Consider the following 8,855-nt stretch of genomic DNA (forward strand, 5'->3'; position numbering starts at 1 on the left):
CAAATCCCACAAATGACTCCACATCATGTAATCATGTATTTTTTAACTTTATTTTTTTGGCTGTTTAGGGCTGCACCTGCAGCATATGGAAGTTCCCAGGTTAGGGGTCTAATCAGAGGTGCAGCTGTCAGCCTCCACCACAGCCACAGCAGTGTGGGACCTGAGCTGCATGTGTGACCCACACCATAGCTCATGACAACGCCGGATGCTTAACCCCTGAGCGAGGCCAGGGATCGAACCCGCATCCTCATGGATACTAGTTGGGTTTGTAACCCACTGAACCACAAGAGGAACTCCATGTTTAACATTTTTAAGACTCAATATAAACTATAAGCCCCTGGCAAAATACTGCCTCTGTTTTGTTCAGACCTGGTGCTCTAATAGTTCCAGGTTACCTGTTGCTCTTTAGGACACCAGCCGATTCACACAGCTGGGTACTGGGTATGCTTTCCCCCCTCTGCCTGCCGTCCCCCCACCGCACAGCCTCCTCAACTCCCTTGTAACCAGATGTCTTGGTCCTTCAGGCTACCGTAACAGAATCCCGTAGGCTGGGTGCCTCTAACCCCAGAAAAGTTACCTCTCACTGTTCTGGGAGCTGGGGAGTCCAGCAGCATGAAGGTACTGATACACCTGTTGTCTGGTGAGAGATTCCTGGGTCATACATGGCCTTCTCCTTGATAAGTCCTCACGTAGCAGAAGAGGACAGGGAGCTCCCTGGAGCCTCTCTTGCAAGGGCACTGATGCCATTCATGAGACTTCTACCCTCATGACCTAATCACTGCCCAAAGGTCCCGCCTCCTAAAGCCATCACACTGAAGCTTAGGGTTTAACATGAATTCCAGGGGACAGTGACATTCGGTCTAAGGCACCAGGCTAACTGTTACTCTGCCTCACGCCCAGTGAGACCAAGGTATGCCCAGGGCATCTCTGGCAAAGCCCTGACAACAAGGAGAATTAGTCATCAATCACCCCTGTAGACCAAGGGCCCCAAGAGAGCAGGACCTCATTATGCACATGTTCCAGGCATCCAGCACACAGTAAACACTCAGGGAAGAACCTGAAATCTTTCCATTTATAGGACCTCCCTTCTGAAGCTTTATGGAGTCCAAAATCCGTTTGCTAGACTACAGGAAATCTCGGGGAACTTAGTAATTTGTATTATATCCATGTTTCCAGTTTCCCCAGGACACTATTGGGATGTTACGTATGTGAACTCTTGGGTGCTTGTTTAAGCAGTGATTGAACATTGGAACTAACTTATTATGCGAGAGCTGTTGTCAGGGCAGACTTGGAATTGTTCTGTTGAGAATATCAGGTTTGGGACCATCAAGGCCTCTCTGACATTTTTCTAAAATTGTCCATAAGAGTTGGGGGTATGTACATTTCTAGGAAGAAAACATACAGTTTTCTTGAGACGTTCCAGACAGGGCTGTGACAGAGTCAAGCTTGATCTGGTCACCGCACAATAGGCCAGGAGATGGAGAGACAAGTCATCAGGGCAAAGAAGAGCAATTTTATTTGAAACGCCAGCAGACCAAGAAGATGCTGGACGAGGGTCCAAAGAACACTCTTACCTGACTTACAAGTCAGGCTTCTTTCACACTATTGCTTTTATACTAAAAGGGTCGGGGTCATGACTGGTTGGGTCATTCGTGGTGCTGGAATCTTTTGTTCTTGCATCTGTCCATGGAGGTCTGGTCATAATTCCCTGTAGACCTCCAACAAGACAAATGGTATCTTCTGTTCTCCCACTTTTTATTCTCTATATGAATGGAAAAGTGTGATGCCTTTAAAGGTCCAGCCTGAGAGGCAGAGCCTTGAGAAAGGGCTAAGATGTATATTTCAGGCTACAGACAACGTTCTTTGCCAAAGGTGCAGAGCCAGCATGACTCAGCACAGGTAACAGGGCACCGTGGTCAGAGCTCAAGGATTAGATCCAATCTGGAGTCAGGTTTGTTCTTGTCTGGAAAGAATAAAAGAAAAAGGGCAAAATTACCAAAGGGGAGGGAAGGGGACTTGTCTAGGAAATGCGGGGAGGAAAGGAAGAAAGATGCTCCAAAAGAGTAAAATGATACATAAAAAGAAAATGAAGGGGGCCAAGCTGTGTGTCCAAATTTGTATGCAGCCTCTCTCTTGGGGAATATGCTCTTCTGAGTATAAATACAGTCCCTTCTTCCCCACGAGGGTGAGAAACGCTTAAAGGACCGTGGCAGACAAAAGCTCAATGTCTTAGTAAAGACTTACTTTGCTAAGTCATAATATTCAATGGGTATAAATGAAGAGGAAGATTGACACATAGTATTTGCAATACACTTGCTTCTGACCAAAATGAATAGAAAGTATTTAGTACGTGGTCATTATTATCTCCAGCAGAAAGATACTTTGCTTCAAAGGGACTGAAATTAAAATATTAAAAGCCTTGGAGTTCCCGTCATGGCTCAGTGGTTAATGAATCCGACTAGGAACCATGAGGTTGTGGGTTCGATGCCTGGCCTTGCTCGGTGGATTAATGATCCCGCATTGCCGTGAGCTGTGGTGTAGGTCGCAGACGCGGCTCAGATCTGGCATTGCTGTGGCTGTGGTGTAGGCTGGTGGCTACAGCTCTGATTAGACCCCTAGCCTGGGAACCTCCATGTGCCATGGGTGTGGCCCTAAAAAGACCAAAAAAAAAAAAAAAAAATTAAAAGCCTTGCTTTCCTTTTCAGGTAAGATGCTCCTGACAAGGATGAGGACGGATCTCCAGTTTCCCAGCGACTGGAACATGGGGATCTCTGAGCTTGTCCAAGACTGAGCCTTGCAGGTGCTTATCCTAAGCAGCCTCCAGAAATCTAGCGATTTCCATAGTTATGGAGCAATGAGTAATACGATTTAAAGTTTCCGAGAAAAAGGAGAGAAGTAAAAAAAGAATGTCTCTGAATTCCACTTACATCAACCACAGTAATTATAAAATAAATTGAATCTAAATGAACTGGCAATTTGGAAAAAAAAAAATGGACGTATTTCCAAAATTCCAACTTGAAGAAGGAAAAGCCCACTGTTTGTAAATGATAAAACAAGGCATTTGCTTAAGCCAGAGCTGCCTTGCCTGGCGTCTTCGAGGCTGCTCACCAGACCCACGGTTTGGGTGCATGCAGGTTGAAGACTTCTGAGCAGAGGATTTAATTTACTAGATTCACATATGTGTCAATCATTCAAGTAAGGAGGCCACATAGAAATATTTTTAGCAAAACTGTGAGCACCTTAATATGTTGCCTTCTCATGGATCAAGAATGGCAGGGCATGTTTGCAAACATTCTAATTGTACATGAGTTTTTAATATAACGTGCTTCATAAAAACCTTATAGTTACATCTTGTTAGTAATGGTCCTTCATCTCAAATCCCCTGGAGGATTCTTTATTCTGGAAAAAAGAGTATCGAGGCCCCCCCGGGGCACTATTTAGGAGAACTGACTGCATGATCATCTCCTCCTATGTCAGTTCAAGTTAAAATATTTTATGGCACTGTCAACATTTGGTCAATAGCACATAACTTATTGTCATAGTCTATTGCAATAACACGTAAGTATTTGTCGATAACAATGCAAAGAATAGCTTATCCATCCTGAGTCTCTGTGTGGGTGAAGCTAAATCAAATGTCTACCAAGAGAAGAAGAGAGGAGAGTCCGAGATTCAATCTGGTTATGGCAGGCATTTGATGTCTCTGTCAATGGGAAGATTCATGCCCTTAAATAAGAGAGAAAGAGAGCTTTGGAGAATGAAGAAAAATCAGTATCTGAGTGAAAATTTTCTCCAATAGAGCAAAGGAAATTTTCTCCAATAGAGCAAAGGACATTTTTTAAGTCCTCAAGTTGGGACTGGATTTGACATGTTTTACAGACTAATGTCATCTTTATTCTACGTACAGGGTCTTCATATCGAGGTTATTTTTGTCATGCAAATTTTAATGCAAATGATAATGGTTTTTGAGCTCACAGTTGCCAGGACAGAGAAGCGTTTTGCAGAGTCAGAAGCTCTTGTTTTGATATTCGCGCGTGCGGTCGTCCCTTTGCCCTCTCACCTCAAGGTGGTTCAGGAAGAAAGCTTCTGCACCTGTGCCACAGCTGGGGCTCTGAGAGGTGGTTAGGCTCTTTGCCTGCTCCTTGCCCCTAGATGTCAAAGCCGTTTTACTTTATTAGCTTCTGAGACTCAACGAAGCACTGCTAAGGCACTAATTCCCTGAAGCATGATCAGATCATCAAGCCTGAGAGTTAGAATGACATTTGGGGCCGTCTAATTTCAAGTTCTCTTTAAAATAAGACTCTTCACTCCAGCCTGTGTGCTGGCTCAGAAAGAAAGCAGCCTCCAGGAACAGGGACCATCTTATGCCCAGAGCAGATATGTTCATGGACCATGGATGCTAAAGCTCTCTAAGTGTTGAAAGGATTTCCTTCTTCTTCTTCTTCTTCTTCTTCTTCTTCTTCTTTTTTTTTTTTTTTTTTTTGTCTTTTTTGTCTTTTTAGGGCCACACCCACGGCATACGGAGGTTCCCAGGCTAGGGGTCTAATTGGAACTGTAGCTGCTGGCCTACACCACAGCCACAGCAACACCGGATCTGAGCCAGGTCTGTGACCTACGCCACAGCTCACGGCAACACTGGATCCTTAACCCACTGAGTGAGGCCAGGGATTGAACCCACAGCCTCATGGTTCCTAGTCGGATTCGTTAACCATTGAGCCACGACAGGAACTCCGATTTCCTTGTTTTTACTGGTATTGGTTCTGACTATAATTTTATCTACCACTTTCCCCATCACAGCCCTTTAAGAGAGCCATACACTCAACTGAATTTCCTATTTCTCTTTATAATGACTGCTTATATAGTTTCCATCTTTTTTTTTTTTTTTGGCTGTGACCATGGCAAGGAGAAGTTCCCAGGCCAGGGGCCAAACCTGTGCCATAGCAGTGACCCAAGCTGCTCCCTGACAATGCTAGGTCCTTAATGCATGGTGCCCCAAGGGAACTCCTAGTGTAGTTTCCAGACTCTTTCCCATCTTGGTGACCTGCACTGAACATAGTTCAGTTTCTCATGGTGCCTCTTTTCCCTTGGAGCTTTGTCTTCCATTTGTATTTCGACTGTTGATAAGCAAAGGTCTTCACCTTTATAATGACAGCATATGTTGCCTTCTCTTATTACTGGTTCTATATGGCGTAGATCCATGGGGCACTAGTGACATAAACTCTAGAAAGATTGAGCCAGGTCTATTTTTATAAACAGAGATAGGGACAGTGGGCACGTTGTCAGCATGGGGACTTTATTTATTTTGGGGGGCCACACCTGTGACACATGGAAGTTCCCAGGCTAGGGAGTGAATGGGGGCTGTAGCTGAGGCCTGCGCCACAGCCACAGCCATGACAGATCCGAGCTGCGTCTGTGACCTATGCTGCAGCTTGTGGCAATGCCGGATCCTTCACCCACTGAGCAAGGCCAGGGATCAAACCTGCCACCTCATGAATACTAGTGGGGTTCTTAACCCGATGAGCCACAACAGAAATTCCAGCCTATAGACTTTACATAGTGGACAGAGCCACAAGCCCCATTCAGATGAGCAGAGTACCTGGGGTAAACTTGACCCCAGGGACAAGGCAGGGCCACCATAGAGGACATGAAACATTTGCCTCAGAATCAGGTGAGAAGAAAACTTTATTGATTAAAAATATAATTTTAATCATAACAATAAGCCATGCTTCTTTTTAACTCCGTTTCACTCTCTTGATTGTTTTTGAATCCTATCGAAATCCTGAGAGGTGGGTTCCTTATCCTTAGTTTACGAATGAGGAAACTGGAGCCCAGAGCAGTCAAGTCCATGGCCAAGGCCATAGAGCTAGTCAGTGGGGAAGCTGGACCCCAGACAGGCCAGCCTGACTCTGGAACATCTGCTCATAACCAAAGTACGCCAAGCCCCTTGGGTCTGGCTTCCTCATCCTGAGATTAATCAAAGGATCCAGGAGCAGCCCTGAGTGTGAAGAAAGAGCTTAGTGGCCCCAAGGGAGTTAAAAGGACAGACTTTAAGGGTTTGAGACAGGTGGAGCCTGAAACATACTACTGACCTGCAAGGTAATTTACTAATATACTAGTCATGGTGACGTCGCTGGGTTGACACAAGATGCTTTTTACAAGACACGCCGTTAACCACCCTTTGCTTCCCGTCTCAGGACAGGAAGGTGCTGGTCTCAGTGAAGAAGGTCAGCATTAAATCATGGACTGAGAAATGAAGTCACGTCAAAGGACAGCTCTCGCCCACCCCGCTAAAGCCATGACCCAGTCTTGGTAGGGAGGAATACAAAGGCTTTTAAAAATAAACGGCCCAGAAGTTCCCGTTGTGGCGCAGTGGTTAACGAATCCGACTAGGAACCATGAGGTTGCGGGTTCGGTCCCTGCCCTTGCTCAGTGGGTTAAGGATCCGGCGTTGCTGTGAGCTGTGGTGTAGGTTGCAGACGCGGCTCGGATCCCGCGTTGCTGTGGCTCTGGCGTAGGCTGGTGGCTACAGCTCCAACTGGACCCCTAGCCTGGGAACCTCCATATGCCGCGGGAGCGGCCCAGGAAATAGCAACAACAACAACAACAACAACAACAAAAAAGACAAAAAAATAAAAAAATAAAAAAATAAACGGCCCAAATCTGGCAATTCACAACTTTTGCAGAGAAACACTTTGGACTGTTATTATTTAAGCCAGCAATTACGACGAGCCTTCCACTGCTTTAAGCGCTGTGGATGATTTCATTCCGTTAGTGCTCCTAGTAACTCCAGGAACGCGGTGCTATTGTCATCCCCATTTGAAATGTGGGTAAACTGAGACTCTGATAGGTTAAGGAACTTCTCAATGTCAAGCAGTAAGTCAGAGCCGACCCTTGGATCCAAGTGTCTCTAGAGCCCGTGCTTTTTCTCCCTACATTATATATAAGGTCCTTCGATTGTGCATGATAATATTTTTTTCAATCTCTTGCTGGTATTTCCTGGGGAAATGCTCCTGCGAGACTCCAGAACAAGCCCGCACTGAATTTTGGAGCCACGCTCCACCCTAACCCTGGGTGCCGCTCCGATCTCTGAGTCTCTGAGGTCAGGATTTTCTTTGGAGACTCCCTTGGATGGTTGGAGGCAGACTCTAAAACTCCCCACGGGCATGGCAACACCCTGGTTTGGGGTTCTGAGTTTTGCTGTTGTCCCCCAACTGGTCACACTGGCAACATGCTGAAGTTCCCAGGCCAGGGATTGAACCTCTGCCATAGCAGCGACAACCTGGATCCTTAACCCACTGAGCCACAAGGGAACTCCTGGGCCTCCCCAGTTTAAAGGCTGAATGTGACTGATTTCCTTGCTAATTTTTTTTTCTTACACAGTATCTTTATGAGGAAATAACTCATGTCCACATGCATATTTCTCTAGAAAATCTATTCTACAGTCGTCAGCATTGCTATAGCTACTTTTAACGATTTTTCCCCCCATGACGAACAGATTAACTGCCTCTTAATTTCACTGACTTAAATTTCTGTTAAAAACTCTCCCCTAGAAAAAGAATTTATCCACTCATTTGGACTTTTTCATTATTTAAAGAGTACTTTGAAGAATTATTGTGGGGAGTTCCCGTCGTGGCGCAGTGGTTAACGAATCTGACTAGGAACCGGGAGGTGGCAGGTTCGGTCCCTGCCCTTGCTCAGTGGGTTAACGATCGGCGTTGCCCTGAGCTGTGGTGTAGGTTGTAGACGCGGCTCGGATCCCGCGTTGCTGTGGCTCTAGCGTAGGCCGGTGGCTACAGCTCCGATTCGACCCCTAGCCTGGGAACCTCCATGTGCCACGGGAGTGGCCCAAGAAATAGCAAAAAAAAAAAAAGAAGAATTATGGTGGTAATGGGATGATGATAAAGATGATGATGGTAATAAAAGAATGTTTCAGAAGAAACGAGAGAGTAAATAGTTTTAATTTTGGTCTATTTTTTGCTTTTCTTTCCTCCTCCCCTGCCTGGGTCTATGCTTATTGAACTCCATAGATGCCAAGACAGCATTTGTAAAGAGGGATTTTCTTTAACTCTGGGTGAGTTGTACAAATGCAATAACGTGGCCCAATTCTTGTTTAATTTTGAAGGTTCTCTCCGAGACGACATGGCTCATAATGGACGGTTCAAGCCAAATTATCCATTATTGTTCTCAAAGTTTACAATTAAACTATCGATCAAAACTGGCAGTGATTCCTCCAGCAGCCCAAGCGCAGGGGCCGCCGAATTGCATCAGAACCCGAGTGCGTCCAGGCAGAAGCAGAGGATGCAGACAGACCAGACAGCAGCCTGATGGACACACATACCCTCCACCCATCACCCCGGGATCCAGCATCTGGTACTTTTCCTGGAGCCAGCACACGGGCCGCAACCCGGGGGTGCGTGGTCTGCGAGTGCGCGGGTGCGGTTTTAATAGCGAGAGGTCCACGCAATTTGCGACCCCCATCCCTGGCTGGAAAAATTGGAGTTTAACAGGTTCGGCTCCATAGGGAACCAAGCTCAGCTTTTAGGCTCCTTCAGACACGGCAGAATGCATCTTTTCTGGGGAATTCCACAATAAAATGACTGTTATTTATCATTACAAACCTCTTTATCATTTAGTCAATAAAAGCCCTCTCTCTCTCTCACTTTTCTTCCTGTGGCGTGCTCAGAGTCAGAAATCGGTATTAGTCTCTCCTGGCCTGGAGGCGGGAGATGTCAGAGCCTGAATCATGGTCCACCCTGGCTTCCTGGCGAAATTGTGTGTGAAGGCCTGAGGCCAAAAGGTGCACATGCTCATTATTTGAAACACAGATTTTTGCTCCCTTTCCTTTAGTTTTTCTTTCT

At 45.8% G+C, this 8,855-nt stretch overlaps 1 long non-coding RNA gene across 1 annotated transcript in view; it reads left to right on the forward strand.

Annotated features, from left to right (window-relative positions):
- The window catches only part of LOC106504312 (uncharacterized), a 289,381-nt gene extending 280,767 nt beyond the window's left edge, over positions 1 to 8,614 (forward strand). The window contains exons 11-12 of the long non-coding RNA XR_014809566.1: positions 2,706 to 2,800; positions 8,120 to 8,614. This is a non-coding gene — a long non-coding RNA (uncharacterized LOC106504312). The remainder of the gene's footprint in view (positions 1 to 2,705; positions 2,801 to 8,119) is intronic.
- Positions 8,615 to 8,855: the final 241 nt, after the last annotated feature.

The sequence above is a fragment of the Sus scrofa genome, chromosome 7, assembly GCF_054392235.1.
Source record: "Sus scrofa isolate SSC_HxYL_T2T_F1_AM1 chromosome 7, Sscrofa_HxYL_maternal_Yorkshire_Landrace_v2.0, whole genome shotgun sequence".
In the NCBI taxonomy this organism is placed as follows: domain Eukaryota; kingdom Metazoa; phylum Chordata; class Mammalia; order Artiodactyla; family Suidae; genus Sus; species Sus scrofa.